The sequence below is a fragment of the Coffea arabica genome, chromosome 1e (genome assembly GCF_036785885.1).
Source record: "Coffea arabica cultivar ET-39 chromosome 1e, Coffea Arabica ET-39 HiFi, whole genome shotgun sequence".
NCBI lineage: Eukaryota > Viridiplantae > Streptophyta > Magnoliopsida > Gentianales > Rubiaceae > Coffea > Coffea arabica.
The window spans coordinates 45,372,149-45,381,492 of NC_092311.1; the positions used below are offsets into that span (position 1 = coordinate 45,372,149).

The 9,344-nt window shown below is 35.9% G+C and overlaps 2 long non-coding RNA genes across 2 annotated transcripts; one reads left to right on the forward strand and one right to left on the reverse strand.

Moving 5' to 3' along the window:
* The first annotated feature begins 2,176 nt into the window (after positions 1-2,176).
* On the forward strand, positions 2,177-4,359 carry LOC113706441 (uncharacterized). Its single transcript, XR_003452016.2, has 3 exons — positions 2,177-2,355; positions 2,792-2,904; positions 3,641-4,359. It is a non-coding gene; the product is annotated as an uncharacterized lncRNA (long non-coding RNA).
* A 527-nt stretch (positions 4,360-4,886) lies between these two features.
* On the reverse strand, positions 4,887-6,945 carry LOC113689510 (uncharacterized). The gene is made up of 4 exons (XR_003448190.2): positions 6,782-6,945; positions 6,538-6,650; positions 5,278-5,364; positions 4,887-5,175 (listed from the first exon to the last, which is right to left on the reverse strand). It is a non-coding gene; the product is annotated as an uncharacterized lncRNA (long non-coding RNA).
* Between the last annotated feature and the right edge of the window lie 2,399 nt (positions 6,946-9,344).

Sequence of the window (9,344 nt, forward strand, 5' to 3'; positions counted from 1 at the left end):
ACATCTTCATCATCGACCAGTTTTCCATGACCTTTGGAGTTAAGGTATGCATTATATTCTTCACTAATCAGTGCCACATACTTAGCATAATCAGTCTGTTTTAGGTGACAATCTACTTCACCACCATCCCTCTCTACATCATCTATAGGGTCACATGCGTCATTTAAATCATCCCCATCTAGGAAAAAATCAAAGTCAGAGTCATATTCAACTTCCCTACAACCATCCCTATCACCTTCTTGTGAAGCATCTGAAGCATCACTTTCGGCCTCATCATTTTGGGGTTGATCAGCATTAGGATTTAGATTTTGTTTTCCATTAACCTCAATATTATCCTCTGCAACAGTTCTATCAGCATGCAAATCTTCTTCAGGGATCTCACCAACATAAAGTTGTATGATGTTTTGAGTTCTATTTACCTCAAACATTTCTATAACAATCTGGTCACTGTTTAACAGTTTAAGACCAACGTTAAAGTCAAGATTCCTAACCCTATAGTACACCTCTGTTTCATGTGATATTCCAGCATCTTTAAAAGCATCTCTTAACTCAAAAATTGACATCAAATCAGGGTCAACATCATCAAAATTAGCAACTTCTCCCCCCACATACTGTAAATTTGGGACATAGGCAAAATGGCCTCCGTAGTGAACCTCTAAAACATAGGTTTTGAAGTCCATTCTTCTGTAATCACACAAAGGTAATTGTTTTTAGTGCATGCACAGGTAATACAGAGCAAGTATCTTTTATTGTCCCACAAAAATAAAAAATCCTAGTTTGTCTATCTAACAGCCAACATATAACCATCCAAATAAACAAAAAATCCAGCAAATTAATAATTAAAAAAGACAAACCCATCGTTTTCCATCCTAACCCGACAATGACTTGTTATGAACTTTAAGGGACCACACTAACAGATTTCAAACAAATAATTGTCTACATATTAAAGCCCATGCAGTCATTAAAAAAACCCATACCATTGTTTCTGTGCAATAAAATTGATTAACAATTACAAATTTCTAAAATCGAGAAAAAAATTGCAAAATCGAACCTCATAGATCTGCCCAAGCTCTCATAATCTCCTTTCACAATCTTCAAATTCAATTCTGCCGTCTGTTAACAACCACATCGATTACCCATTTTTTCATTCAAGATTGCACCAGAATTTTCAATTTTGTTAGTGGACGTTTTGCTAAGGCTTCGGGCACCAGTGAAGAGAAAGTAACCCGACAAAGAAAAAAAGGAAGAGAAAGTGACCCGACATAGTCAAAAGGGGACCTTTGTCTGTTCTGTTCCCTAATTTCTTTTTCTTTTTCTGTCCCATGCCAGATGGAGGGAAATTTCCCTCCATTATTTCAGGGTAATTTTGGAAACTTGCATTTCATAAACCAGCGTATATGGGTATTTTGGGTTGTTCAATGTTTTCATAAGGATATTATTGTCTTTTCAATATTTCGTTTATGTCAATTAGAGTTGACTGTTAGTTTTTGGGGTAGACTGAGGAAAAATAAACGTTGGGGGGTAAAGTGAGAAACGGCCTATACTTAAAGGGGATAAAGTGCGATTACCCCTATTAATAATTGTAGATTGGCTAATCTACAATTTATTCATCGCCACGTGTATGCTTACGTAATTTTTTTAATTATTTTTTTTACACCTTCTAATAAGTATGCATAACATATTATTTTTCTCAAATATTGTTTTGCTTGTATCATGATTACAATTTTCAATCAATTTCTTAATTTTTTTAAAAATTTTGTTTATTTTACTTAGATCACATGATAAAAAATATTACGGTAATTATTTTAAATAATATTTTGAATAATCTCGTGTCCAAATTCGATGAACATTCTACTTTTATGCTGAAGATTGCTGTCAATATCAACGGCCTCAAAATTCTTGGGATGGAACAAGAAGATGAAAAAGTTTTACGACTTGTTCAACAACGCAACGGATCTTCTGTACCACACCCTGTCTCACATCCTGTTCCACTCCTTAAAATCTCGCCAAGTGTCCCTTAATAAACCAAACCCTCAAACAACTCAACTCAGACCATATTAAGTTAATTAATCGATTAATCGGACAAAGAAATTTAATCTCTTTAACCAATATAACCAAAACCAAGAAAAATAAAAACTCTTTAACCAAAATCACAATTTTTCAACGGAAAAAAACCCTAAAATATTAAAAAACCTCTGTCCGAGTTCATCATCTTCACCATTCAGCTTTGACGAAATATTCACGGATAAAACTTCGAAGCTCTTCCCAAAGGTCCTCTGTCCTCTTCATCATCTCTTCCCATGAGAAATAACTTTTTTACGATGATGAGATAAAGCTTCGAAGCTCTTCCCAAAGGTGAGAAACAAATATTTAGTTTTAGTGTAAATTTGTACTGGGTAATGGGTACTTCCGCTTCCGAAGTTTTGTTTGAGCATGCGATTTAATTTTGCTACCTCCAGAATTTGAACGGTTCCGATAATCTTTGCAACTTTTTTTTAAAAAATAATTTGCTTTCAGGGCATTTTCTTTCTAGCTACGCAGGCCAATTTGATGTAATTTGCTAAGCTTAGGCACTTAATCTAGTTTTCAACTTCAAATCGGTATAGATACACACCGTTGAATTAGTTTTGCTATATCCTCAACTGCATGTGTGTAGTAGTAAGAAATTGGTTATATTCTCTAGTGTCTCTGTTTTAGTGTTTTGGAACTTAGGTGTAGATGATGAAACTAGAGGGTAACAAGTTTGCCTTTATCTTTTGCTGATTAAGGGAATTTTTCTTCTAATTTGCAGCTTCCACTCCAAATGTTTCATCTGTTAAATTTTCTGAAAATTCGGTATGTACTGGACGAAGCTCACCAGCTGTTCGATCAAATGCCTAAGAGGAAGATGAATCAAACTATAAGGTAAAAGTCTGACTTGGTTGAGCCCATATTTATTAGGAGGGTGTTTTGCGTTTTATACGTTTGATTTTGTTTATTAGGACTACCTGTAGGCTTGTAATTAGTAGTTAGAAAATATGTTAAAGTTTGCATGATGGTTACTTTTTTGTGCTGGCACATGCGATCCTTGTCTCCCTTCTACTCTTTCGTGTCGCAATTTTATTTGATGCATTTGATAATTAGTCCATGAGTTGAAATTTTTATCAAATGCTGATTCATAATCTTAGATTAGTCGTAGTATTATTGATCAACAATGAATGGATGGTCTTTGATTCATAATCTTGATTAGTCGTAGTAGTATTATTGGTCAACCTGCTGGTTTCATTTGGGAAATCTATCTCTGTCTTTGGCAGATGAGATCATCTAAAACCTGATAAGGCCTAAAGGTAAGTGCTTCTAAAAAAAAAGCTCTTTTTTTTATTCTGTAACTATGAATTAAAGCCAAGAAACATGTGTGATCACTGTTTTCTCAAATGGTTTTCTGGTTTTGGTCTATATGGATAGAGGTGCCATCTTGACATGCATTAGTGTGACTAGTTACAGGGTTTATGTATTCATTCACTTCATTGTTACTGTTTACAAAGTTCAATGTTTATGAAAATTATGTAACTTAGATAATTGTAATCTCTTATTTGCAGAATGTTATGCATAATGAAGCTTCAATCATGTAAAGCTTGTAACTTTTTCCCTAATACTGCAGGGGTATCTGATATGATGATAGGTTTTTGCAGTCAACTGGAACTGATTCGTGTTACTGCATCTGAGACTATGGAAGCCTATATCATTCTGTGCAACCTTGATGATGGACAAGAAGAGCAGGAGAGGAAAAGGTTCTTGCGTGGAGGAGGAGGAGGAGTGGGGTAAGGCAGAGCCATCAACTCTCAAGAATTCGCCGGAGAACAAACTAAGGGAGGCTCTCGAGGAGGCTTCTGAAGATGGGTCACTTCGTAAAAACACATGAAATTCACTCTGAGTCTTTGAATCAAGATGGCTGCTTGGGAAGGTCAATATCTCTTGCAAGGCTTAATGCCCAGAAGGAATTCTTGAGGGCAACTACTCTTTTGTCTGAAAGGACATTTTGCATTGAAGAATCCATTCCTGGCTTTAATGAAGCCTTCTTGTTGGTTCTTGACTTTGTACCCAAAGTTCCAATGTTGAGAAACAATTGACCATTTGAGAATTGACTTTGTACGGGTTGTTTTCTTGTTTTCAAACGCTACAGTATTGGGATTCATCTATATTTAGCTTAAAGGAAATTACTGCAAATTTGAGCAATCATGTACTTCATTGGGGTGCAGAGGAAGGTACTGTGGAGCATGATATTAAAACCAAAATTATGGATTACTTGAACATTCTTGAGAATGAGTTTGTACTTGTTTTTACTATTAGTAGAGGATCTGCATTTAAATTGTTGCTGAATCTTATCCTTCCCATTCGAACAAGAGGCTGTTGAATATGTTTGACCATGAGAGCCAGTCTGTGAGTTGGATGGCTCAATGTGCTAAAGAGAAGGGTGCAAAGGTGTACAGGGCCTGGTTTATGGACATATTTCGGGAATTTCAGCATTGTTATATGGATTATATATACAATTTGGTGTCAACAGTCAAATACGAGATTGGTCCCGAGTTGTTTAGAATCAGAGAACAAGTTTTCGGAGTACCTTGGTAAGGTTATAAGCTTTAGTTGTTTGACTTGTGAGTCTAAGGATCAATCTTAAGACAAGCCTCTCTCCTGCAGAATAAAGTCCGATGCAAAATCTTACTGACATTGAAAAAATAGCGTGGTAGCTCAAACATTAAAGAAGAAGAAAAAAAAAAGGAACGAAAATGCAGCTTTATTTTGCTGGTTTTCTCTAATTTCTGTCTACTCAAGTTACAAAATTAATCTAAAAGCCAAACAAAAATCTGGGTTTTCTTATTGTATGGTTAAACAAATGCAAAGCTGAGGAACATTCAAAAGACGATTTCTTGTATGCATCAAGAATCCAGGGCAGCTCAACTAATATATCTCATGTTCTACAGTTTAGTCAGAAGAACGTTTATTAACAGATATTTGAACAAAAATATCAAAATCAATAAGTATAAGCACAAAGTATTATTCCACTTAAAGGTCTAATTAATCCATGAGCGCAATCCCACAGTCTTGTCCTCCATTTCTTCATAAGCATCTTCATTCAATTTTCCCATTTTCAACAACTTGTTGATCAGAATCATCATTATTTTCAAGTTCTTGCGCCTACAAAAACAGACCCAAAGTTAGCAAATATATTGAATTATAATTGTAAATTATCAAACTAATATATATAAGATTAAATAATTAATCAAGGTTTTTCCTTACTTGGACAAAACTTATTGATGCATGCTGTTGTGCTATTGAACTTGAAGACATCAAATCATAGCCTTGGTAGAAGTTAGGGTCCAACGTCTGTCAGAAAAATAAGACCAAACTAAAAATCCTAAAAATTTCTCAAACTGGAATAAGACCAATACTATTCATCCATCAATCAACATGCAACTGAAGAACATTACAGCCCTATTTGCATGAATACAAATTCCCTGGAAAAAAGTTGCCATGTTTGTTCCTAAACAACGGCTAGGAATAAAAAGAAAAAATGTCACCTTGCAAAGATCCAGAAAAAAAGTGGAGAAGATCTTGAACAAAACCAACATATTCACAACTGCTATGTAAGAATTTGTATTTAGACATCTACTCCTAAGGTTACATAACCTTTGTAATTTTTGAGAATAATGCAGCCACAGGAAAATGGGAAATCAAAAACACAAAAGTAAAAAAAAATGTCCAGAATTGAGAAAAAATTACTCAACATGTTGAGATATATTGCTTCTTATTACTTCCACAAAATTTATAACAATGTTTGAACCTCAAGTGCAGTATAATGAGAAGAAAGGCATTTAAGATCTGCAAAATATCAATTATAGCCTGTTTTGGTCCATTGTTAAATCATGCTCATTGTTCCATCACTTCACTTCTTCTTGCTTTTTCCCAATGTACGAATTTGGTTACATTTGAATCACCTAGAAGACTTTTTTCAGAAGAAGTGGAAATTTCTGGCTATTGATCAATGGGCTTTCCTTAGTGTTTTCTGCGCTTCATTTTGCAAGGCAGAGTGACTAAATAATCCAACGTTGTCGCTTTCGTGTAACGTGTTTTACTTTTATCAGGTTCAGGATTGAATGCCAGCAGCACATATTTTGCTCCTCAACAAATTAAATTTCCAAAAAAAAAAAATAATGTAAACTCGACCATATTTTTTTTTTCTCTTTTAAAAGCTTGATCACTTTTTCTCAGAGTTTATAGAGTTTTCAATATTGCACTCCATTTTCCTTTCTAGCAAGATGAAACTAGAAAAAATTGAGAACACAGAGCTGATTGGAGGAAAAGAAAGTTCGAGACGAACCCAAAAAATCTGCTACGGAAAACATTGATTGAAACAAATGAAATATGAAAATGGCAATTTATCCAAATGGCACATATTTAACATTTGAGGGAAAAAAAGGTTAAAATGGTAGACAACATTTGAAGTAGAGGTTTTGCTCTACTAGCAAAAATATGGGCGCAACCAAGTCAGACTTTTACCTTACAGTTTGATTCATCTTCCTCTTAGGCATTTGATCGAACAGGTGGTGTGCTTCGTCCAGCAGATACCGAATTTTCAGACAATTTAACAGATGAAACATTCAGACTGGAAGCTGCAAATTAGAAGAAAAATTCCCTCAATCAGCAAAAGATAAACGCAAACTTGTTACCCTCCCAAAATCATCTACACCTAAGTTCCAAAACACTAAAACAGAGACACTAGAGAATATAACCAATTTCTTACTTCTTCCCTGCAATTGAGGATATAGCAAAACTAATTCAAAGGTGTGTATCAACAGACCAATTTGAAGCTGAAAACTAGATCAAGTGCCTAAGCTTAGCAAATCACATCAAATTGGCCTGCGACGAGCTTGGAAGAACCCCACCAAGGTTTTTAAGAAATAACTTGTTTCTCACCTCTGGGAAGAGCTTCGAAGTTTTATCCGTGAATATTTCGTCAAAGCTGAATGGTGAAGATGATGAACTCGGACAGAGGTTTTTTAATATTTTAGGGTTTTTTCCGTTGAAAAATTGTGATTTTGGTTAAAGAGTTTTTATTTTTCTTGGTTTTGGTTATATTGGTTAAAGAGATTAAATTTCTTTGTCCGGTTAATCGATTAATTAACTTAATATGGTCTGAGTTGAGTTATTTGAGGTTTGGTTTATTAAGGGACACTTGGCGAGATTTTAAGGAGTGGGACAGGATGTGAGACAGGGTGTGGTACAGAAGATCCGTTGCGGTTCAATAATCAAAGATTAGCTCTTAGATTAGTGGGTCGTGGCGCACTCCTCCGATTTGATGTGCCGTGGTGCACTCTAAGATTAGGGTTCAAATCTTATCTTGGATTTGAACTCCCGTGACTCGCTCGGGGTCGTTGCGTGGGGCCGTGGCACACTCCTCCAATTTGGTGTGTCGGCTCGGGTCCTAAGGGTTCGAGTCGGTCATGTTCCGGTTACCAAAAAAAAAGATTAGCTCTAAGTGCCGATTCCTCGGCTTCATTTCATCGTATGGACTTTTCGATAAAACTTGTGTTATCTTCCGCATCGTTCACTATTTAACCGGACTGGACAATCTTCTCATTTCTCATTTTATACGAAAACAATTAGATTTGCCAGCTGCAGAAAACATTTACCCTGGCCCTTTTTTTTTTTTTTTTGGGGAACTGGCCTCACGATTTTCCCTCCTAAATCTGGTAATATTTCCTTCTTCAAAAAACAAACTTTTCTGCAGCTGTCACCATAAGGGAAAAATGCACTTTTCATCCTCAAAGTTTGGGTTGTTGACCAATTTGACCTCAAAGTTTCTCCCAAAACACATTTCATCCTCAAAGTTCCGTAATTTTGGCCAATTAAGGACAATTGACGGGAATTTGCAAATTTATCGTTAGAACCAACTTTAAACCCAACAAAAAATGGGTAAAACCGAATGGAGCCATTTTTTAACAGAACAATAATTTGCAACGGACAAAAACCAACATTCTTCTCTTTCTTCCCTCTACCTTCTCCCCTCTGCCTTTCTGCAACCCCAAAATTTTTTGTGCAGCTTCAGCCCAAGATTGCATCTCCTGATATGCATCACACAAATGCAGTAACCACATTATATAAAGATCTGGAACGCCTTCTGTAATTTTAGTAGTATTGTCAAAACACTAGCGTATTATTACTTCCTTGGTGATCTTTACTGAAGTTAGGGGCATCATGCAGGAAGTTAAATCCTTTTCGTGTATATATGCTAGTATTATATTTATATCTGGTACTCTTCTTTTTGGAGTTACTATTGTACTAGTCCCTTTAGAGCTGAACAGTTCATAAAATAGTTTAACCCTATGGAAAGCTTGCCTGGCTTCTTTTACAGAGATCCCTTATGTGAAGTAGAATTTAGTTACGAAACAATATGCAACTTCAACTCGCCTCCACCATGCATTATGCATAGGTAATAGGGTAAGGATATAAGGGGCCAGAAATTGGGGCCATTGGTTTGAATTCAACAGCTATCATATACAAGTTACTAGGTTTCGAATGCATTTGTTACTTAGCATCCCCTGAAGACGATAGCATACATTGTTGTTGCAACAATTTTCTTCAATCTTCTGATTGGAGCAGTGTAGTATTATTCATGCTCATTGCTCTGTATGTGGTATCATCACAGCGAACTGCACATTTAGCTGACTTGGTAAGTTAAAAACCGAAGCAAAAGCTTCCATCGTGAATAGCAATGTATAGCACATCACTCAACCCAGCAATTTCCAACTCAAATATTACTGGTTCTTGGGGGAGGATGTCCACTTAGAAATGCTTTGAAAAGTGTGAGAGCTTGGGAGGGAGAAGTGAAGGGGACTTCATGGGCTATTCCCTTAACGGTAGCATATGTCAAGTGTGTATTGTTTTTACTGTTCTCTAATCGACCAAATGATTGACTTCAGCCCCCAACCTGCAGGAGCAAAGGCCAATGCAAGTTTGTAAAAGCCCTCTGCTGCTGCATTTCGATCCACAGTCATAATAGATGCCTAGAAGATTTTTTTATTAATACCATATATTAATAAAAATTCATCATGCATATTATATGTGGTAGGATTGATCATAACATCAAATATACCAGAAGCGCATGTTCCAAGCTAGCATCAAAAGCCAAAAAGAAGGCTGTCAGCAAGATATTTGACCTCAGTCCAGGACCAATGGTTCTCTGATAAATTTTGAGGAACAAAGACAAGTGAATTATCTGGAAGACCACAATCATTTAACAAGTTAGGACTCTTAGATTCATCTACCATTCCCCTCAACGATATTCTAAGAGCGCTTCACCACTT